Source organism: Leopardus geoffroyi, chromosome B4 (assembly GCF_018350155.1).
Source record: "Leopardus geoffroyi isolate Oge1 chromosome B4, O.geoffroyi_Oge1_pat1.0, whole genome shotgun sequence".
Taxonomy (NCBI): Eukaryota; Metazoa; Chordata; class Mammalia; order Carnivora; family Felidae; genus Leopardus; species Leopardus geoffroyi.
Window position 1 is genome coordinate 114,825,484 of NC_059341.1, and position 23,739 is coordinate 114,849,222.

Here is a 23,739-nt window from a genome sequence, read left to right on the forward strand (position 1 = left end):
ACGTTTTTATTTATTTTTGGGACAGAGAGAGACAGAGCATGAACGGGGGAGGGGCAGAGAGAGAGGGAGACACAGAATCGGAAACAGGCTCCAGGCTCTGAGCCATCAGCCCAGAGCCCGACGCGGGGCTCGAACTCACGGACCGCGAGATCGTGACCTGGCTGAAGTCGGACGCTTAACCGACTGCGCCACCGATCGTGACCTGGCTGAAGTCGGACGCTTAACCGACTGCGCCACCCAGGCGCCCCTCAAACAGTTTTCATTGATGAGATGCACTATCAAAGGTTGGGAGAACATGATCTACACTGACCCCAAGTGTTTGCCTCACTCTTCGGGTTATATTAAAGCTCTGTGTAAAGATCTATTGTTCATGGCTCTCTATTTCCAAATGAATATGATCTGAGCTCTTTTGATGCATGCAAGGCCTTTCCCAACTTGTCCCAGCCCTCTTGTGTCTTCCCAGATTGCAGTAGGAAACAGATCAGCATAGGTACATTGAAAGAAGATTAATAGAGGGACTACCTACAAAGTGGTAGGTAGACTACAGAGAAACCACAAGGGTAGCGACATGGAAAGATAAGAGGAGGTGTCACTCCCCTTAAAGTGAGGAAGGGCGAAGGCATTTACCCTTCCCTAGAAACAGAGAGGCTGTGTGAGGAGATCCCCTACAGACACCAACAGAGGAGAGGTGTAGAATGCTCAAGGCATCAATCCCTTCTCTCTCTTAGCTGCCCCCTTGTGGCTGAATCCAACCCAAAGGGTGAATATTAATGTGGTTCACACAGTTCCCTTCCGTGACACAGAATTTGATGAAGAAGAATGGAGATTGAACCTGGAGAAACAAATGGCAGATATCCAGACCAATTTTTTTTCCCAAATTTTTTATCCATTCATCCATTCATTCATTGATGTTTTCCTTTCCTCATTCAACAAATTTCTATCAAGCAGAGCATTAAAGACCGATCTGGGCACTAGGGAGACAACAGGAGCAAGACAGTCTGTGTGCCTACTCCCAGGTCTCATGCTACATTCCTGAGTGGCAGGTAGGTACAGGTCACAATGCCTCCTATGTGACATGTGCTGTCATAGGGAATACTAGGGGACTTGCTTCAAGGAAAATGGCCCTGAGGATGACCTCCCGGAAGAGGTAAGACCTGAAGATTAAGATCAGCCATGCAAACAGATAGGAGGAAATGTTCCCAAGAAAAGAAGCAGTAAGTGCAGCATATCTGAAGTAGAATCACGCTAATGATGATCCAAAGACAAAAAGGAGCCCATGTGGCTGGTGGTTGTGAAGCAAGAGAAGGGGTTGCGCAGGTGGGCAGGGACTGTCTCATGCCAGGCTTCACCAGCTAAGCTAAGGAACTTGGGCAATGATGTCGTTGAAGCAGGGCAGTGCCATACTCTTTCTGAATCGCTCACACAGTCCGAATGTTGCCAACTTTTGAGTGTTGTGCCTCCGTGCCTTTGCACATGCAGTTTCCCCTGCCTTAAAACCCACCCTCTCTCTTCCAACAGGCAAACAGTTAGTCATCCTTTGACCCACTTTATGTGCCATTTCCTGCCTGAAACTTCCCTGGGTCCCGTCAGGCTGTCTTAGTCATTTCCTTTTCTGTGCTTCCCTCAGCACTTCGCACCTCTCTCCCTGCTGTGTCACCATTTGTTTACTGACCTTATCTGTCTCAAGACAGTGAGCGCTTGGAAGGCAAGGACCACTCAACGTTCTTTGAATCCCCACCTCTCCCCTCCCTCCTGATGCCCTCTGAGAGTGGACACCATGTCTTAATCAGGTTTCTGTCCTCACCCTGCCCTTCCTCCACCCGTAGTCACCTGGCCTGGGGTGTGCCCTATTAACAACACTCAAGAATGCACACCGAATGAATAAAGTCACAGAAAACAGACTTCCCCTATCTCTGGCTTTAAATAACAAGAAAAGCCTGCCCAGAAGAGGCCATCAGTGATTGGGTGATTCCTTAGGGCTTCCTAAACATCCAAAGTAAGACCACAGCTGAAATCCATTTCAATGTCTAGACGGGGTTTTTCATTTGTTTGTTTAATAGAGCAAAGACATTTAATCGTATATTTAATAAACTACCTAAATTAAACATTTATAACAAGTCATAGTTTAAAGTAAGTTTGTGACGTTGAATGAATACGTTTGCCACAAATTTTGCAAGCTTGCCTTTCCCCAGAAGGCAAAGACAGTGTCTTTTTTAAAAGTTACTTTCGTGTCCACACTGCCCAGCACACAGTAAATGCTTATTGAGTATGTGAAAGAACAAGAATTAGATATCAGACCTGCTCTGTCTCAACAATATCCGTATCAAGTGGTGACTGTTAACCATGGTTAGTGTGTATTTTGGTTAGCCATAGCTACATAACAAATTATCTCAAAATACAGCTGCTCCAAACAACAAATATAGCAAATATTTATTATTTCATATTTATTTTAAACAATTAGAAGTTTGATGTTTACCTAGAGTTTATCAGATGTCTTTAATTCATATGAAGGTAATAATAAATAATATTTATTAAGTGCTTACTACCTGCCACACTGTTCTAATAGCTGTACGTACCCACTCATTTAATCTTCAGAAACATTTTGAGATGTTTATTCTGATTAACCTATTCTGTGATACAAACCTTCGGGCACAGCAAGGTTAACTAACTCAACAATGGTCACACAGCCAGTAATAGGCAGGCCCAGGATTCAGACTCAGATCACCCAGCTCCTGCACAAACTTTTCATCTCTAACAGATTGGCTCCAAAGATAGAAAGATAGCAGCAATTTTCTCTTCAAGGATGAAGTTAATACCATGAAGAAACATCCCTCTCATCATTGTCATATATAGGTCACTTCATCTCTCCAAGAGAGATGATCGACTTGTGTAGATCCATATGGCCCACATGGGCCGGATGGTGCCCATATTTGATGGTGACATCAGTAGCCGTGGGTCTGAACTTCACAAATTAGCTCAAAGGAATTGCACTCCAGAGTTCTGACAGCATTAGAACTATTGGATCAAATTGTATCTTGTTCAAGGTTAAAAATAAAGGGTGGCCGTCATTAACCTAAAGATTATAGCCAGTACCCTTGACTATACCTAAACTCCCAGCGTAAAACAGTGACTGCTCTTGTGGAAAAAAAAAAAAAAAAAAAAAAAATACCAAAGGGGCTGGCAAACGATGCTTTTAGGGTGCCCATTTCTTGCAAAAAAAAAAAAACGAAGAGCCCAGCTCTTCAAGAGTTTTCATTGTCTGCCCTTCTCCGTCAAGAAAATAGGAAAATCTCCCTCCCTCATACAGATATTTTGCACTAAAGGACACACAATGCATATTTTTTCAATCCAATCAAACCAATCAAAGAGTGGAATGAACAATGGGTGTTGAGCAAGGAGGGCTGGGTTCACACCTCAAACCAACTGATTCACCTGATTCATCATAGACACAGCTCTTCACTGCTCTGGGCGTCAACTTCCTCGTTTTGTGAGAAAAAAATGGATGAGAAACTCTCTATGATCACATGTATCTCTAAAAATCATTGATCCTTAGAAGTAGAAGTCCATATAAAATTAACACTTCTTTTACTCAGGTGACAGATGCTATTATGCTTTGTAACAGTCTGTGTATTAACTACACGCGATTAGAAATCTCACAAAACAGGCTATGAAAATTAATCATTCACCAAAGGCCAAACACAATGTCAGTTCTGAGAGAGGCAGCATTCAAACAACCTGGGACCTGCAGAAAATTCCCATGACTCTCTTCTGTCACGTGGCAGGGCAACACAATAGAAGACAAGACAGATTCCCCTCCCCTCCCCACTTCCCACCCAGCTGTGGTCGTGGCCTGGAACCCTCCTTCACAGGGCATGTTCAGGAGCAGCAATCACTGTGAGCCTTGGCTGAGGAAGGCATATCCACGGCTCCCTGCTCCACTTTCATGGGTATGTGGAGTCAGATATATTTTTCTGTAAGCTGTCAGGAGAATTGCGGTAATGGGATGAAGTCCATTGATTAACATGGGAAGAAGAAGATAATAAATGTAATCCTGTTGATTTGAGGAGTAGGACAAGTTAGAGGGGGCTCAGGATGTAGGAGGATTGTCATTAACGCTTCAAGTATGACGTAGTAGAAACATCGCTGTACAGGGATCTGGTCTCCCAAGTAACTAACTGTGGGATTCTGGGTAGGTCACTTTATCTCCTGTTACAAACCAGGAAAGTTGCATTAGATAAGTGGTTTTCACACTAAGTCCTTAGACCAGAGGCGTCTCATGGAAAAACCAGTGGGTGAGAGGGACACAGAACCAGATGGGTCATGCTTGTGACTTTCCATCTCCCGCACGATCATCTTTGCTTTTACCTGTTTTGTATTAAAATTGAACAAAAGTTAGGGTGCCTGGGTGGCTCAGTCGGTTAAGCATCTTCAGCTCATGTCACGTTCGCACAGTTTGTGAGTTTGAGCCCCACGTCAGGCTCTGTGCTGACAGCTCAGAGCCTGAAGCCTGCTTCAGATTCTGTGTCTCCCTCTCTCTCTCTCTCTGTACCTCCCCCACCACACTGTCTCTCAAAAACAAACATTAAACAAATAAATAAATAAAATCTTTCCAGTTGAACAAAAGAGGGGGACCTGGGTGGCTCAGTCAGCTGAGCGTCCAACTTCGGCTCAGGTCACGATCTTGGGGTTCATGAGTTCGAGCCCTGCGTCAGGATCTGTGCTGACAGCTTGGAGCCTGGAGCTTGTTTCCGATTTTGTGTCTCCCTCCCTCTCTGCCCCTCCCCTGCTTGCACTCTGTCTCTCTCTCTCTCTCAAAATTAAAATAAACATTAGAAAAAAAGTTGAACAAAAGGAGTTTTTATTTTAACTTGTGCTATGATAAAGAATAAAAAGTTTGAAACCACCTAAACTGAATGACTTCACACATCTCCAACTCTATGAGTCCACTTGAATATTAACAAACAGGCACATGCTTGCGATCTGAATTCATTTTCACACCCACAGCAAACATCTCAGGGTGAATTAAAAGTAATTCTTTTGAGTTTGGCCTCTTTTTTCCTCTTGTCCAACAGTGAATTCTGGAACTCCTTGACAAAATATCTAAATTACAAAATTCACCAATGTCTTCTCACTGGAAAATGAGGTTGTTCGTGGTTTTTGACCATACAACTTATGCGACTTGTTCTATCAACTTCCTCAAATCATTATTCCCCTTCTGCTTCACCATGATAATAATCCTCATGGAGTCTTGGCAGAGTCCTTGGATAATCATCTCTAATATCATACATCAGCCTTCCTGTCTCCGCAACCTGAGTAGAGGTTGGCAGCAGTCTTCCCGATGTTCCACCAAAATGCTGCCCCTCTCTGACGAGCCAGATGAGTCTTCAGTTCCCTTGGCAACCCCAAATACTTCATGTGGTCCCTAAATCTTCTTTAGGGTTAGAAAGCAAAAGGCCTCCATTTGCTGGGAAGGATTCAGAGGTAGTAGGAGGGATGACAAAGCCAAATTAAATTGAAATGAGTAAACACAAAGCAATACAGTTTTGTCCATAGAATAAAGTTGGAGAAGCTAAGAACGGTCCACCGTATCCCCAGGTGCAGCCATATGATTGGACCCCATGGCAATTAGCCCAGCCAGACCTGTGGGATTTGCCCAGTCTTCATCAGGCTGTCTTTCTATCCGTAATAGATCCCAGAGCAAAACTGCATTGACGTTCCAGACGGCATTTTAGGTATCCACCAGCTTTGACTCAAATAGATTGGTGGAAGGAAAACAGTAATGACATTGTTTTCCAGCTCTTGGAACCCATTCTGAGTTTTAATCACATAGACAGTTCCCTTCAAAGTTTAGTGCCCGTTCCATTTTGCAATATTTGAAGGGCTATAGCCAGTGCCACATGTTGAGGCATTTATCCAATTCGTTTTCTGTACCTGAAAAATGCAGGGAGTCAGCAAATATTAGGCCCGCCTGCTGCCACAGATCCTCCTGTAACCAATGTCCACACTGAGCATCAGTGACTGTGCTTTTTTCACGCACTCCAGATACAGCCTCAAAAGAGTTCTCTGAGCGACCGTCGAAAAGCACTCAGGGTTGACAGTTAGGATGAAACTGACTCCTCATCCTGGACATGCCCTTGCTGTTCATGGATTGAAGATTTATAATTTTAGCCATTCAGAAGCACCCCTCAAGAACATGATAGCTGCATAACTTGGCTTAGTCACATAGTTGAATCACTTATGATGAGTGAGCCTAACGCCTCCCAGTATCTGTATCTCAACACAACTTTTGATCTTTCTCTCTCCTGCTTTCAAAAAAAAAAAAAAGTGTTTATGGGAAAAAATATGGGCTGTGGTAGTATTTATTAATTTGGAGATTTCATAAAGGATCTTGTTATTTAAAAGTCCACGATTATAACTACTACATTAGCAGCCATGCATACCACCTCCCCAATTCTAAACTCATTCATCCTCTACTGCTATTATCTCAGTCAGGGACATAAATATTCAAACACTTGTTCAGAACAGAAGCCTGGAAGCCAAGTTTGAATTGCCCTCTTAGCACCTCATACCCCAATCCATGAGAACATCCTATAGATTCTACCCCCGAATATATCATGATCTGTCCGCTAATCTTCCACTTCCGTTGCCGCCATCTTGGTTCGGGTCATCATCATCTATCTCTTTGCTAGAATGCTGGTCCTGACTGTTCTCTTCTGCCTCCTCTACCCCACTCTCTGTTCTGTAGCCACAGATGTCTATTTGAAAAGTGAATCCGATCATGCGTTAACACCCCCCCCACCACCACCACCACTCCCTCACTACCAAATGCACATTCACAGGCACTGGAAATCTTTTAATATATGCCCACTGTATGCTCAAAGTGTTGGTCTGCAACAAGGTAAGGAATTTACATCAGAACATAAATATAAACCAGCACACTCCTTTTTTTATTGAGCAAGTCTTGCTAAACGTGTGTCTGCGGGTGTGCATTTGTATAAGCTCGGTACAGTGTTCTAGGTGACATAACTGATTTACATCCACACAAGCTCTTTTTCTTATCACAGATGGGTAGCAGTTTGCCCACTAGCAACCCATGTTCAGACCTCAAGCTGAGTAGCACAGGCTTCCCAACCCCAAATAATGAGACTCCTGCCTGTCTCTCAAACTTGATTTTAAGCCCTTCTTCCTTTTATTCCTCTGCTGCAACCACAATGCACTGCTTTTGGCTTCTAGACATAACCATGTTGTCTTAGAGACATAACCATCATAACCATCGTCTCTCCTAGAGACTTTGAACTTGTTTTCCCTCACCTGAGAATACCTTTTCCCTGACCTTTTATTTAAATGACACTTCCTCAGGCTCTCCTTCCCTGGCCACTTAGGTAGAACTTCCTCTCTATTCCCTATGACCATTTGGTCTCCAATTTGACACCAGTTTTTTCCATCTGCAAGTCCATATTTATATGTGCTGGGCTGCTAATTGTTTGTCTTCATGAATAGACTGGAGGCTCCATGAAGGTAGAGCCCTTATTGGTTTCTCTGGTTTCACTGCCCAGAGAATCACTGCTTTAGGCATGGCAAATCCCTCAAGTGTGTTATGGCAGATGGAAGCTTAGAGAACACACAGCCAGCCACAGTGACCCTCCAAGATGTTAATTTATTTCTTCAAGTCTTCCAAGGATCATTTGCAAAATCTGAATAAGAACTAGATTCTTGCACCCAGGTTGCCCAATCTACAAGTGCCCAATCTCTCACTTTATAATTGCAACAAGTCTCAGCCAGTTGAAGGTTAGGCAACCTATAAAGGAGAAACAGAATTACTTCATGTGAGTAAACAATTCATTATCCTCACTTGGGATTTTCTCACCCTGAATCACTGCAATGTTGTCATGTGTATTTATGTCATTGTCATTCTCCTTAGAGACCCCATCTTACAACAGCTAAAATTTATTAAACAGCCAAAAATTTAGATGCCAAACACTGAAGCCTCCTCAGGGAACAAGACCACTCGGACTCACCTTCATGGAGCTCATGGTTCAGTGAGAAAAACCCACCGTAAACAAGTAATGAACTTGCAAAAAGCGGTGGGTGGGGAGAACAGGGTGCTGCAGGAGGTGCACACTGAGGGACACTAACAGTTTTTAGGGGTTAGAGAGGATGGCATCCAAGGATGGATGGAAGGCAAGTAAGGGGGACAGAGGAGTGATTCAGGCAGCAGTGGGGCTGGAAAAGGCCAGGGAAAAAGAGCAGGCTTGGTAAGTTCAAGTCCAGTGGGGCTGGGCTGCAAAGTAACGGGAAGGAGAAGACAAGGAATGAGGCTGGTGGGCAACCTGGGGCCAGATCTTCTATGGCACAGCAGGGAACTTGGACTTTATCCTTTTCTGCCAGGACATGACATGCAACACCTCCTGTCTCCAAACCTCCTACCTAGAAATTATTTACAGCGATGTTGGGCATGAAGCACCTGCTAAATGCATGTTAGCGACTATTAGAGGGTTCGTTAAAGAATATGAAAGGATGAGCAAAAAAAAAACGAGACAATGTTAGCATCGGAGGAAGACAAATTGTAATAGAAAGGACATGTAATCCATACACTATGTGACTCAACTATGAAGAATATTTTTCTGTGTGTATGTGTGTGTGTAGTGCTAAAAAGTATTTTACCAAATATGTGATAAGACTGTATTTGAAACGTTTGTAGGCAGTCAGTAGCTGATACCCGAAACTGGAAAATCAAGAAATATCTGTAGAAACAGACATTAATTATTAGTCATTACTTAGAAATAGGAAAGTCAATACCAGAATGAAGAGTTGAACGATTTGTAAGCAGTCACTTCTGAGGTAAAGAACTAGAAAAGGGAGATAAGTTGGGCTAAGGTAGGGCCGGGCACTGTTCTTATTTTATTACAATCCTTGTATATGCTTTACTTTGTTATTTTTGCGATTATAAGCTCTGTATATGTGTGGCTTTTTGACAGAGGTATAAAAAAACAGACACACACACGCGCGCGCACACACACACACACACACACCCCTAGAGAATACTAATCTAAAGAGAAAAAAGAGAAAAGAATAGAGGGCAGTCAAGATGCCCCCTACTGACCTTTTGCAGATGGTTCTATTGATGAGTCATTCCCCTATCTGACTTGCCTGGGTTCCTAAACCAATCATGTCAGCAGCAGGAACACAGCAGCCCCTTTTGCCGGACGTGTCATGGTTGGACTGCCAGACAACTTTTGGATTTGTAGTGCTGGGGACAAGCATGGTTACCTGCTGAGATTCCCAGTTGGCTCCATTGAAGGAGGTCCTGAGTACAGATCAGGTCCCCAGGGAGGCAAATCTTTCAGGAGTTCCAGAGCTCTCGGGGTCTTCAGAGGAAGCCAGGACATGAGGGAAGTGTGAGCCCCATGTGCAGGGAAACAAGATCCAGAGATGGAACTCGTTTTGATTTGGCTGACTCGTTCACTTATGGGAAGTCAATGGACCCACCAGATGCTGAAGTGTTACATCTCACTACTTCATACCCCACTAGCTGGAGATGTGCGATACTTAACAAGGACAAAACTCAAACAATCTTCTACTACCGATGAAGGAAAAAAATAGTGAGGGGAAGATCATACTTGAAACAATCTCTTGAAGCAGGGAAGCTGTTTTTAAGTATTTTCAAGGACTTTAGAAGGACTCCTTTTACTGACAGTGTTAATTAAAAACTGTTCTTATTTATTAAAGCAATTCCCCTAATTTTCTCTACCAGACAAAATTTTATTAGTCTACTTTCAGTGACTGGATATACTTGAAAGAAAAAAAAAAGTGCTAACATGTTTTGTAGATGAAGATTTTTGCTTCTTCAGAATAAGTTTTGCATGTAGTGTTATAAGTTAAGTGTTACGTTTCCTAATGCAATTTCTCCACACTTAATGTCAATGAGGATATTTATTTATCTCTTCTGAGTACAGGGTGGTTTTTTTTTTTTTTTTTTTTTTACTAAAAACAGAATATTTTCCCAAAACAAATGCCAACTATTTCCTCATTATATCTTAAAAGGATAACTTCCATGTAAGTGAATGTTCATGTCAAATGTTATTAAGCACAAACAGCACAATAACTAAAAATAGCTCAAATATTGTCAAAAAATAGCCACATCTTGTCAACGAGCTTGTTCTAGCCAAGTTCCCCATTACTTGCACAATCTATATTTTGGGAAAGACAGAACCTAATTGTTTCCAAACAAAATTTCAAGCCTGTATAGGGTTTTCTTCCTCTGATTGGTTTCAGTTTAATGAATTAATCTTTTAAAAGGGAGAATGAAGAAAGAGGGGCTCCTCCAAAAACTCACTTAACATGTGCATCTTATCAAGGGCTTTAATTATAAAGTTTAATGGATAATTTTCATTACAATCACCTTTGGAGAGATTTCAATTTTTTTAGGGCATTACTTTCATCTTTTGCCTTACATTTTTTATGGACAGATAGAAAACAGCAAATGCCAACTTGGAGAAAAGACATTTAATGCTATTTGGGCCTGAAAGCAGAGTGAAAAAATTTTTGTCTAATGCAATTCAAGCAATACTGTATTAAAAAAAAAGTTATCAGCTCATTCGATCACCTCTTTTAAAGTAAAAAAGACAAGTTACTCATTTAGGACACCCAGTAAACTTTTCCTGAGGTCATGAATGTTACTCAATAGATTTGTTTAGTACCCTTTTAAAAAGCACCAAAATTTTAAAATTCAAAGCATAGTTTGTGGGCACATGGGGATATGAAGAAGTCGAAGACACAGTTCTTATTCCCAGTCTGATTAAATTGGGAGAAATCATCTTACCGTGGGCATTTTGTCTCAACTGAATTAGACTTCTCTATTAATAAGTCACTTACAATTCAGACAAATTTCAACACTGGTCATGCAAGCGAACAATTAAAGTCCTCGAGGTGGCAGAGAGAGAAGAGTAGCAATGGAAACAGATCCACACTAGATCTTGGCATTTTACTGGTGGAACGCCCTCAAAATGGGATCCTTAAAAGCATCCTACACAGTGACTTCTACAATTAAGGGTGCTATACTTTATATAAAATCTTATTTAATCCTCACAACACTTTGAGGAAGATCCTATAGATATTCTCCTTTTACAGATAAGAAGACCAACAAACACATAATGGAGGTCGATAGTTTGCCCAAGATCACATGGTTTATTGAGTGGCAAAGTCGGGAATTAAATCAAGGCAATTTGATTCCAGTACATGTGCCTTTAACAAACATTTACAGAGTGTTTATACCACTTTGGTTTAAACGTGATTATGCATTGCAGAGACATATATCTTCATGGGGAAAAAAGGTGTGTGTGTGTGTGTGTGTGTGTGTGTGTGTGTGTGTGCGCGCGCACACACATCCATGCGGCACACATGTGTAAGTATTGATGTCATTACAGATGTCTTCTGGATGGCAAGACTGAGTGATTCTTTCCTTCTTACTTATGTGAACTTAAAATTTGTTATTACCATGGGTGTGTGATGCTCATGTAATAAAATAAATACAAAATGCCACTTCAAAAGCAAAATTAAACAGAAACAACTCAAGTTGATTTAATGACTAAGTGAAGACAGTGGATTCTATTCTCTCACTATTATTATTATTAATAACAATAGCTGTTTAAAAATAAACATTTTAAAAGATGCACAGAGCTGTTTGCAGGCATTTTTCAGGAAGAACCCTGTACCAAGCCCTGTACCCATATTATCTCCTTTAACCCACACAGTTTTTCTTACAACATAGATGTTATTTATCATCCTCCCTTTACAGACGGTGATGGTGAGATACAGAGAGTTTGTTCTCGGTCCTGTAACTACAAGTGGCAAATCTATAATCTGAAGCCAATCTCCAGAGCGTAAACTCCTAACCATCATGGCGGCGGCATCTCCCATGAGCGGGGGTACTGGCTGGGAAGAGAAGGCACTTCCAAGCCTGGAAGCTCTCAATTTGGAGACTGAGAGATGTGGAAGAACTGGTGCCGATCTAAAGTCAAAGCTAGACAGCTGGAGTCTTTCTCTCAATTCATGTCTTAAGTAGAAAACATGTAAAGCCATTTTAAAGGTCTCTTGACGCAGGAAGAGGATTCTTCTTAATCTTTAGTATTTTGTAAACATAAAACACTTAGACAGCCAAAATACTTGTCAGTATGTTATGGCCAATTTTGTTTAGTTTTCATGAAATCAAATACAGAGCCCAAGGTTTTAAAAAATACTTCCATAATTTAAACTTGTTTTAAATCCCAAATTATAAACGTTTGCATTTCATCCCGAAACAGAATTTAATATATGTTTAGGCTAAAAATTCCATTCGAAGCATTATATAATCACCTACGCATCCACTAAGAGGACATAAGATTCTAAATACCCAAAGGGATGAGTTTGAGGGGCAAATTTTTATTATTATCCTGGAAGAGATAATTATGGAAATTTAGATGTGTAATGGCATATGGATTTTTAAATACATTATTGTGAGACACTAATTAATCTTGAAATTTAAGAAATTACTCATGAGACCTGTTCACATATTTTGACAATACGTAGAAAGTTTGGCTGTTTTCAATCCACCTGATGTTAACAGATTCTCAGATTCTACAGATAATATTCTTCCAGGATGTTGTTGGAAGTGTTCCTTAAACTGTAGGAGCAATGGTATACATGGTTATGGAGTGATTATTCACCTCTTTTGTTATTTCGTTTTTTCGCTCACAGTGATGTTTAAATAAGTATCTCCTGAGGCTAACTGTTAAGAGGTCGCAAAAATCTCTGCCATGCTTACCATCTAGTTCTTAAGACAGGATGCAAATGTAGCTTAAGACAATTCTTTCCAAGGGAGTGTTTTGTGAATAACTGAATACATTTCCTCCTAAGAGCAACTTAAAATATTTCAAAGCTGGCTTATTAAGAAAGAGTCTCACTTTCTCTTGCAGAGCCTTAATTTTCATTAAACTCTTCATGTTTTTATCCCCAGTGGGTTACTTAGACTGGTTTCCTTCCCCGTACACAGGGAGAATTGTGTATCTATGCTTCCTTAGTACTGGACAGCACTGTGATACATTTCAAGCCCTAACCATACATGCATGTTAAAAATAATTATATACTGCCTATCACCCCCTAATGGCACTGTCTAGTGGACCCATTAAATTGTTACTAGGTCTTCCTGTGGCACAGAATCTATCAAGCTCTTTGCTTCCTGCTGGAAGGGTCTGAAAAGCCAAGAGACATTTTCCTCTCTTTTTCCTCTCCCCACTCTCAATCATCGCTCCTACATTTAACTGAGTTCCTAATTCCTTTTGCTTCTTCAGGAGAAAAAGCACAACGGCTGTCACAGGCAACAATGTTCTTTCTCGCCCTTTCATCTGCAGGCAGATGAATCAATAAAATATGAAGACAAAAGTGCTCCATGTTCTGGCCAAGGATGAATGTTCACCAACAGATATTCCTGATTGTAAAGGGAAGCATTTCATCTCAGGGCCCAGATCCCAGAGACGATTATTGATGAATCTGGAAATACCATCAAGAATAAAACACTCTTCTCCCAGTCTCAGACTTGAAAGAATCTTCTTCCACTCTTCTTTTTTTCCTTCATTCACACCTACCAACCCAAGTCGGCCGACAGTGCAGACTTTGGCTTTGCATCAGACAAAGCTGTCCCCTCTCTGCCTCCTCATGTCCCAGGACAGGTCACTTAACCTTTTGAATCTTCAGTCCCCACATCTGCGACATAACTATCAGTGGTTTCTACCTTCTAAGTGATCGTGAGTTCTAAATAAAATAAGATTTCTAAAATACTGGGCCCTGTATCGCACACAGGGAAGGCACTCAATAGATGTGAGTTGCTCTGATTATAATTATTGCTGTGATGTTTTTGCTCTTTTCCATTTCCATTCAATTCAATACAAATTTTTCAATCCTTCCTATGGTCAAGATGCTAAGCACAGCAGTACAATTTTTTTAATGTTAATTTTTGAGAGAGAAAGAGAGAGAGAGAGAGAGCATGAATGAGTGGGGAAGGGGCAGAGAGAGGGAGACACAATCTGAGGCAGGCTGCTGCTTCTGAGCTGTCAGCACAGAGCCCGATGCAGGGCTCGTACCCAGGAACTGAGAGATCATGAACTGAGCTGAAGTCAGACACTTAACCCACTGAGCCACCCAGGCGTCCCACCGGTACAATTTTTAAACATAACCTCTGCTTCAACAAAGTAATAGTCTACTGGTAGTGACAAAGAAGAACTTAAATAACTTGAATATAAGGCAAGATATGGTAGATGACAAGAAGAGGCACCGAATGCTCCAAGACAGTGCTTCTCAAACTGTAATGTGTGTGTCAACCGTGGGAGGATCTTGTGAAAATGCAGATTTTGATTCAGTAAGTCTTGGGTAGGGCCTGAGATTCTGCATTTCTGATAAGCACACAGGTGCCGCTGATGCTGCTGGTCTGAGGTCTATCCTAATTTAAGCAGCCAAGTTCTGGGATGTTTGCGTATGATACAAACAGGGTTTGTACTTAGCTAGTATACGTCAGTATATCTGTACTGGTTTCTTAAATGCTAAATACACTCTGATTGGCCACGATCCATAACCTATTGTTAAACCTATGGTTGAGTATCACTCTGGCTATAACCACTACACTACTCTGGTAGACCGCATAGAGGTCACGTTTGGTTTTAAAACAGGAGGCGTGGTGTTCAGGGAAGGCCTTGAAAGATTAGCAAAACGTTACTCATTTCTACTTGCTTGTCTAGTATACCCACTCTACCCTTCTCAAACACCACGGTTACTGTTCGTTTGGAATATAAAGTGCCTTCAGATGATTCCCTCGAAAACAGTGCTCCTCTGAACCTTCAAGAATAGATGACTTCTTATAAGAATTATGTCCCAATGGGTCTTCCCATGTTCTTATGATTTCGTGGCTGCTGTTTCTGATTTTGAAATGAAATTAAACAATAAAAACATGCAATGGCATCCTCTACATTACAGACAAAAATCCCAGCCCCGCTCAAGTTGAGGCCAACTGTTCTTGTGTTCTGGTGGCCAGATACCCACTGTTGACTGGGATACCAGTTTTTCACTGGGGGCTTTCACATAAAAATCCAGATACCCAGCTTGGAAAATTGGGAAATCCACTTGCCAGGAGCCTAAATTCACACCCGGAAGCAATCAGCTGGGACAGCACAGCGGACTGCCTTGGGGGTTAGGGGTTGGGTGGGGGTGGGGTGGGGGTTGGGGGGAGGGGGAGCTATGCTTCAAAGTCTCCATACTCCAGGCAAATCTCATTATCTCTCACATCTGATCGGCTTTACTCTCTCCTACAACTATGTAGGTATTTGAGTTTGTGATTTCATCTTCAAAAGCCCAGGAATCATCTTGATTTAGACAAAAGCATATGGTATGTCATTAATGACACAGAACCCCTGACACATGGTGATTTTCAGAATACAAGGACAGCTAGCTTTTTTCTAGGACAATAAATCTTAATATAATAATCAGACCAACTTTAAAGCTTTAGCTTTCTTGATTTGCAGACTTTGTTTTTATCCATCATTTCAGTATTTAGTTCCAGTAGTTTGTTTCTTTCCTTCCCTCTTGTGGACATGAAAGGGAATCTGAGTAAGGAGAAAAAAGGTAAACCAAGGAATCAATACCCCATTTCATGAGCAAAACATGTCTAAAGGTTATGCCAGCAACTTTGTGAACCACTAGAGAATTCACATAAAGTAAAGAAACCAGAAAAAAGAATGTGTGACTTTTCCCAGCCTGGGTTCTCTACTCTCAGGATTTTATTAGCAACTCGGTAAAACCTGGGTAAATCACTTTGGCTTCTTATGCCTCATTTATGCCTTGTGAGAGTTCAGAAAATCTAGAGAAGTAATAACAAGAAAATAAGTTTTCACTCATTTTAAAAGCTTTTCAGATTGATGATGTATTTACTCACTTAAAATATTTTGAGATTTTTTTTTCCCTTCCATATTTAAAGGTAGTCAAAACTACAAAATGACACCCATGCCAAGAAAAAAGAGGCACTAATTGACTTCTTTCAGATATGAAACATTTTATATGTTTTTAAATTTTCAAAATAGATGACCATCCTCTAGCATAAGTGTTGCACAATTGGAAAAACAGAGGGGCTTCTAAGGAAGAGAGGATCGCTGCAGGTTGAAGGATTTCTTTTCACATAGCTTAAACTATATCACTGTTTCTCCATTTGGCTGGATGGCGAATGTGCTGGAAGAACCTGGCTTGTTTTAAAGTTACAAAGTGACATGAGGGGAGGGAGGTGGGAGACTCCCGCGCACAAAGTGACATGATACCGGGGCTGATATCTGACCCCATTTAAAATCCATAGATTCACGAATATGGTACATGTGGCATCAGCACAGGAGCTCGGAGTCCACAGCCCCCTGGATGCATGGGACTCTGCTTGCCTCGCGGGCAAGGACCGCACCCCTCACCTGAACTCAAGGCCAGACCTAGTGAATGCTACCTCCCAAGGTTGTTGGCAATGATCGAGTCAAGAGATTGGAAAGAGCTATACTGTTGAGAAGCACGACTCAAAAGCAAGACATGATTCAATGAGTAAAACGCTTAGAATACTGCCTGGTACCTACGTCTTCTTGGTTTAGAAAAAAAAAAAAAGTTCCTAAGATCTGTGGTACTACACGCTATTATGAATCTCTTGGTAGTTACACAGAATATTTCCATTGTTGGCCTTCTCTTCATTCACTACTTATCCCACCCTAACACCTCCGTAAATAACTGTAATACAGAACAGGTTTGGTCTTGCTAACACTCTTACCAAAAGGTCATCGAAAACAGACGCTTAATTCATGGGAAATAGCATTTAATATTAAAAGGTACGTAGGATAACCAACGCACTAAGTTAAAAGGATACCATATAGAAGCCGAAATCCAGGGTGCTATTCAAAATCCCAGCCATTAGGAATGGCTCACAAAGCAGCAGGGAAAGGAGGGACCCTTTCCTAGGTGAGCATCACCAACGACTCCTGGTGTGGAACCTCTGAGGCAGCAACCCGTCTCCCGGCTTCCTCCACTTTTATCCTTCTCATCACAGCTTCTGCTGTACGCCTGTCTCCTTGGATTTCTCCAGCCTCCACCACTGACACACCTCCAGCCTCAGAAGATGGATTCCTGCCTCCCTTATCACTTTTTGCTCTCCAGTCAATTGGCAAGATGCTATTTCTCCATTTCTTGACATAACTCAGATCATACGACACCTGCATGTATTGGTGGTGTTATGGATAAACTGTCACTTCTTGTGTATTACCAGTCTCAGGAGCACTGCACATCGATCAGCTGCCTATTGTGTATAAGGCACTGGTGAGTAGAAAGCTAAATAATTTCCTGTCTATAAGCAGTTTATAACATCTAAGGCATCGATGTCGTTTTCTCGTATATAAAAAGGTATATAATTTTTTAAAGTATGATTATATTCTGTAGGAGTACAAAGGAAGGCAATCGTCTCCTTGCTGGTCTTTCCATCACCTTCTAGCCCTTTACCCTCCTTTATCTTACTTTATTACTTACCTCCTGTATCTCCCTTACATGATACATATCTACTTTTTTGGTTATTTATCAGTAGCTATTCCCAACTGCCAGAATGTAAACTCCATGTGAGCAGAGACTTTGTCCTTGCTCACTACTATGCCCCAGCCCTTAGAGCACTACTTAGCAAAGGGAAGGCCTTCAATAAATATTTGTTGAAAAGCAGGTCTTCCAAAAGAAGTGGCATTTGAGTTGGGCTTTGGCCAATAAGAAAGGCCTCAATAAGTGAGACGTGGAGAAAAGAGTATTCTGGAAGGAGGCTTCAGCAAGAGCACGGAGGTTTCGAAGTACAATTTAAATGAGGTAACAAAGTGGTTTTAATATAGAGAAATGAAAGGCTATGGTGGAATTTAACTATTTAATTTTAAGAAAGAAAACAATGTTTGCACCAGCAGTGTTCTATTTTAGACATTTCAGTGACATTTACGGGCCAACCTTTAAGTAGTCTTAGAGTAATCCAGGTCCCAAGTGGATAAACTGCAAAGTAAATATACACTTATTAACAATATGGAGGACAGATTGAATCCAGAAAGTAGGGGAGCTACGGAAGAGAAGGAGAAAAGAAAGAACGAGGAAGGTGGGGGAAAAAAAAGAAAGCCAGAGCTCTCACCACAGCTTGCAGAGTATCCTTTTATTTTATTTTATATGTCATCGCTAAGAAACCTGTGTTTCCATTCCTGCCTACCCTGCTTTAGCGGCCCCATCTGTGGGTGACCGCCATCCTGGATTTTGACTCTTGGTGATGGTACCGCCATTAGGGAAAACAGATGGGAGTTTGGGGGGGAGGCGTTTTAGTTTCTGCTAACTTCTCTTAACAAAGACAGCAAGTTTCCATCATCTATAGAAATCTCTTGCAATTCAAGAAAAATCCAATACCATTGCCAACGTGAGTCATTAATGGGTGTGAGGAAGAACAAACATTGAACTCTGTCTCTCTATTTCCACACGCCTCTTCCACAACGTGGTAACCTGATGGTGATTTTTTTTTAAGAACAATGTTTATAGCTTTTAAAATAGTATTTGTTTAATGGATTTATGTCCAAATCATTCCTGTGGAAATTCATGGGCTTGCAGGGGATGTTTGTCTGCCACACTGTTCCTACCTGCCCTGAATAGGCTGTGACCTCACGCCTCTGTCTTGCTTCAAGTCAGAGGTAAGTCTCTCCTCAGCATTACAGATGCCTTACTGAATCAGCTCCTGGGCTGTAGCCCAGGTAAGGTAGGCTATAGATGTAAGATTCCCCAACCTTTGTTTTGGTCCAGCTTTCGACCATGTCATCCCAGCCCATTTTCTGGTAGGAAATTTAAAATTCGCCATGTTTCTCAGTTCCCTTTAGGTGGAGGCTTCCATTGTCCTCACCGGGGAGAGGGAGCAGATGATGAGTTACATCACATCTGCCTCAAGAAGGGAACCGTATTGAGGAACAATTTATTCAAACTCATCAGGTCTTAATTATTGAGAGCATACAGCAAAGAATTTGAAATTCAGAGCCAACTAGAAATGCTCATTTGGCCTCTAAAACTCTAAAACAATAAAAGTCCTTAGGGAAGACTGCATTGCTCCTTAGTTGCCTTAGAAAACAGACGAACCCGACAATTCCAGGAATTTGGATATTGAGCTTACCAACCAGCCACCCCTAGGGGATGCCAACCCACAACACTGCCTGCAACCAACTGGGTGATGTGGGTTAGACCAACTCTGGGAACATTTTCGATGCTTAAAAAGAGCCCAAGGGGGACCAAACAGAGAATGTGGTAAAAGTGTCCATTGACTTTTTTTTTCCTGTTCATCATCCTCTTGAAATAAAAATGGATTTTTTTTTTTAACGCAAGCTAGAGAATAAGCACTTCCATTCTTGCAATCCAGCCAGGTCTGGGATGAAAGCAACTCCTTCAGAAAAACAGGATGAAACAGCAGCACACAAACCATGTAGGGGAGAAAGGATTGGAAGATGAAAACTCTCTTAGTGTCCTCAAAACAAAAACTTGATCAAAGCACGCACCTCCCAGTCTTGAAACGCGGTGTAAAGACTTTAGTGTGGGGAACAAAAGACTCAGGGAGGAAGAATGAAAACAAAGGAATGGCCAAAAGAGAGAGATGGGGTGAAACATCGCCATTCTTCCAAGACCAGGAACAAAATTCGTCCCAGAAATAAAGGGCATAAAAGAAAGACAACTGCAACACAGCAATAGAAAGTGCGTGTGACACGTCGGGCCGGGAAGCCGGTATGACAATATTTTCTCATAGAATGATATTCTATTTCATCACCATATGCTTTAGGAAAATCCAATATGTTCCTGCCAGACTTCTAACATTTTTTCCCAAGATGGTAAAAGCTTTAGGGAACGTGTCAAAGATACTTAGCACCCACTGCATTTTTGACTATTACACATCAGTAATTCTCTGGCTCATGAATTTTAATAATTCCATCACAACCCAGTTTGCCAATCACTGTCCCCAGCACTAGCTGATGAAAACACATGCAGCAGCAGATCCTGTTTGGGTTTTGTTCCCGGGCGCTGTTGAAACTGCAAATGGAAATTAGATAGGTCTACAACTCGTTTAAAGAAAATGTATGCCAAGATGGGATGCAAGCGTGATTTGAAGAATTATTTCAAAACACGGGTCGATGCTACTTCAAAGTACAGCTCACGAGGTACCCGGGGAAGGAGTGAACGTTAAAAGTTTAATCACTCAATCACAGACAGACTACTGCAGACTAAGTAACTCAAATGGGAATTCCACAGGACACGAACCCTGAGTCGCAGGTGCCATTGGCTCCTCACACCCCTTGGTGGGGAGCACTTTCTCAGCTGCGCGCATCCACAGCCTTCTCCCCGCACCCGTCTGCATTTGCGTATTTCCAACCAAATTTCTGGTGACTGTTCCGGCTTCGTCACCCATGACGTACCACACTTGGAAGGGCGGCCAGTAAACCATAAGGTGGTATATAAAAACTGAATTCGGTGCTACACCATGCATCGGGACGTGTGAGTATCAAATTGAAGTCATCTGTTTTTATCTGTCTCCCTTTTCTTCGATTTTCTTTCTGTCAAAGGCTAACTTTATCCTTCCAGTCGCCTGAGTTGCAAATGTGAGCGTCTTTCACGCTCCTCCTTCATTGTGCTCTCCAGTTACCAAACTCCGTTAGTTCTCTAGTAACTCCTAACGCAGCCTTTGAACCGTTGTCCCCTTTCTAGTCCAATTTCCCCAAGCCAGACCCTCTGCGTCTCAGACCTACACTCTGCTAAAAATCACTCCAGAGCTTCCTGCTCCCAGCTTGAGTCCTGTCCAATTCAGCCCTTTTGTTCACACCTGGGAGATCTTACTAAAAATGCTACTTTAATCTTGTGGCTCCTCTGCTCAAAAGCACTATTTACCAGATAAAGAACAAAGCCCCCGTTTCATAGCCCACGGCCAAGGTAGGTACCCGACTCTTTGAAGCTGCACCTTCCACAGCTTCTCAAAACAAGCCCTTTGAGGCAGGTGCATTGTTCCAGCCCCAGAAACTGAGCAATTGCCAGTGGCTGCTTGCCCTGCCCGAGGCACCTTCCTCCTCTTCCCACCTATGAATCCTAGTTCCCGTGAGGCCCCAACAGCTTCCCGAGCCACCTCTGCCCACTGGCTCTGTCTGCCTGGACACTCACTCAGGTGCTCGTTCAAGGTCTGCACCTCCTCACAGGGCTGCTGGCCTGCCGTGCTGCTGTTGAATCTGCAGAGGGGGCTTTTGTTTTCCCCAAATAGATGCAAGCTTTGGGAGGACCACCACCTTCAACTAACATTCATTAAGCACCTGCTGTGTGCAGAGTCCTTCTTGAGGTGCCACAAAGATAGAGCAATATCTCAGGGCTGCTATGACAAACTCCCACAGACTGAGTGGTTTATAAACAACACAAATGTATTTGTCACAGCGTTAGAGTCTGGACGTCAGAGATCGGGGTGCGAGCATGATCAGGTTCTGATGAAGAGACCTCCTTTCCAAGTTGCAGAGGACAGACTCCTCACTGTGTGGAAGGAGGCAAGGGATGTCTCTCGGAGCCTCTTTTATAAGGACGGTAGTCCCATTCGCCTCATGACTTAACTGCTTCCCAAAGCTCCCACCTCCAGATACCATCACCATTGGGGTTGGGATTTTAGCCTATGAATTTGGGGGGTCACAAACATTCAGACCGTCACGGGAGCGTTATACTTCTTTGGCTTTCCATGACAACCAATAGGGCACTGTGCATATCACAGTGTCCCATGAGTATTCTGAGTGAACTGATTTTTCCATAAGTTTTATATTGTAAAATTATGATTTCACAATCAAACTGTCAAAATTAAATCCCATAAACGCCTTCCTCATTTCATAGTAGAGAAACTATGGTGAAGAAAGATGGAAGATCTTATTAACCCGATGTATTGGTAACAAAATTAATACCTGAACACACATATTTGTCTTCTATTTTCATGCTCTAACTGGCAAACCTTTCTATGTCACTTCAAGAAAGATGTGCCCTAGATTCAACTTTTCTTTCCACTGGTAATTAATGAATTGTTCATCTGCCCGAGGCACTTTCTGGCTTCCGTCCCCTGTCCAACAAAGCATGGAGTTTTGCGTTCTGATCTCTCATTTTTTCATACGGTTCTCCTAATTTAGACTCAATCATGAGAAGCTCGAATCCTATGGAACTGTAGCCCAAGTCAAACAAATGAAAATAGATGTTTCTTACACTCACATTCCCATTGCCCCAATTTGCAGCTACACAGATAATTCCTGAGTTTCCTTGATAATTATGGGAATTTTCCAAAAAAAAATGTGTTTGGTCACATGCCTAGTTAGTTTCCATTAGATAAAAACACATGTGAATCCAGGAGTATCTTATATTTATCATAAAGAGACTTTGGTGCAAGAAGGATTGATAAAGCACAGGCGTTGTCTTCACATTGTGTTAACTGGGAGGATGAGAACATTCCAGGTGGTAAGTCTTCACATTCGTTTAGTACAAACAGGTGATTCAACACTGAAAATCAAACAGCCCAAACAAAACATAACTTATAAACACATACATTATCAAAAGTACATAAAATGAAACAGATGCACAGAAAAAAAAAAGCCCTAACACTAAGATACTAACAAAGGTTTTTTCCCCCACCTGAGCAGATTCATTCATTCATTTATTCATTCATTCACTAAGCGTATACTCTTGGAGAATTTATAGTGTCAGACACTATGTTAGGCATTGAGTTGTAAGACTTTTTTCAGTTCTCCAAAGTTCCATAACAACATGTATTAATTTTATGGTGAAAAATGAGCTTCTTAAATTATAATTCATTGTGATGGTTAATTTTATGTGTTAACTTGGCCACAAAGTGCCCAAATATTTGGGAAGACATTCTTCTGCATGTGTCATAAGGGTGTTGTAAGTATGAATATACATATGTATATAATATGTAATATATGTAGCTGGGTAGACCTATCTACTTACCTGGCTGTTTACTTATTTTTCCATCATTAAACATAAAGCTTAAAGAAACTGATAATTAGGGCTTCATAAAAATTAAGAAAATGTGTTTCTTTGAAGACTCTACTGACAGAGTGAAATGCACCAAGCCTGGAAGAAGATACTTGTAATGTATGTACCTGACAAAGTACTTGTATCCAGAGTATACAGAGTATGCCTAGAAATCCGTATGAAAAACACAGACGACCTGTTAAAAATTGGCAAAGGATTTGAATACGCACTGTACAAGTGAAATATTCAAATATAATTAAACATATGAAAAGGTACTAAACATCATTAGTCATCAGGAAAATGCAAATTAAAAATTACAATAACTTACCCCAGTGCACACCAGAATGAAATTTATATAACCTTGAAATTTATATAACCTAGGGGCATGTTGGGTGGCTCAGTCAGTTGAGCGTCCAACTCTTGATTTCGGCTCAGGTCATGACCCCAGGGTCGTGGGATAGAGCCCCATGTCAGGCTCCGTGCTAAGCATGGAGACTGCTTGAAATTCTCTCTCTCTCTCCCTCTGCCCCTTTGCCCCCCTCCCCCACTTGCACTCTCTCTCTCTCTCTAAAAAATAAATAAATAAATAAATAAATAATCTAACCTGACAATGCCAAGTGTTGACAAGAATGTGAAGGAACTGGCATTGTCATGCAT

General features: G+C 41.6%; 1 long non-coding RNA gene across 1 annotated transcript; it reads left to right on the forward strand.

Moving 5' to 3' along the window:
• Nucleotides 1–1,130: 1,130 nt before the first annotated feature.
• On the forward strand, nt 1,131–13,566 carry LOC123590494. The gene is made up of 2 exons (XR_006708796.1): nt 1,131–1,214; nt 13,329–13,566. It is a non-coding gene; the product is annotated as an uncharacterized LOC123590494 (long non-coding RNA).
• Nucleotides 13,567–23,739: the final 10,173 nt, after the last annotated feature.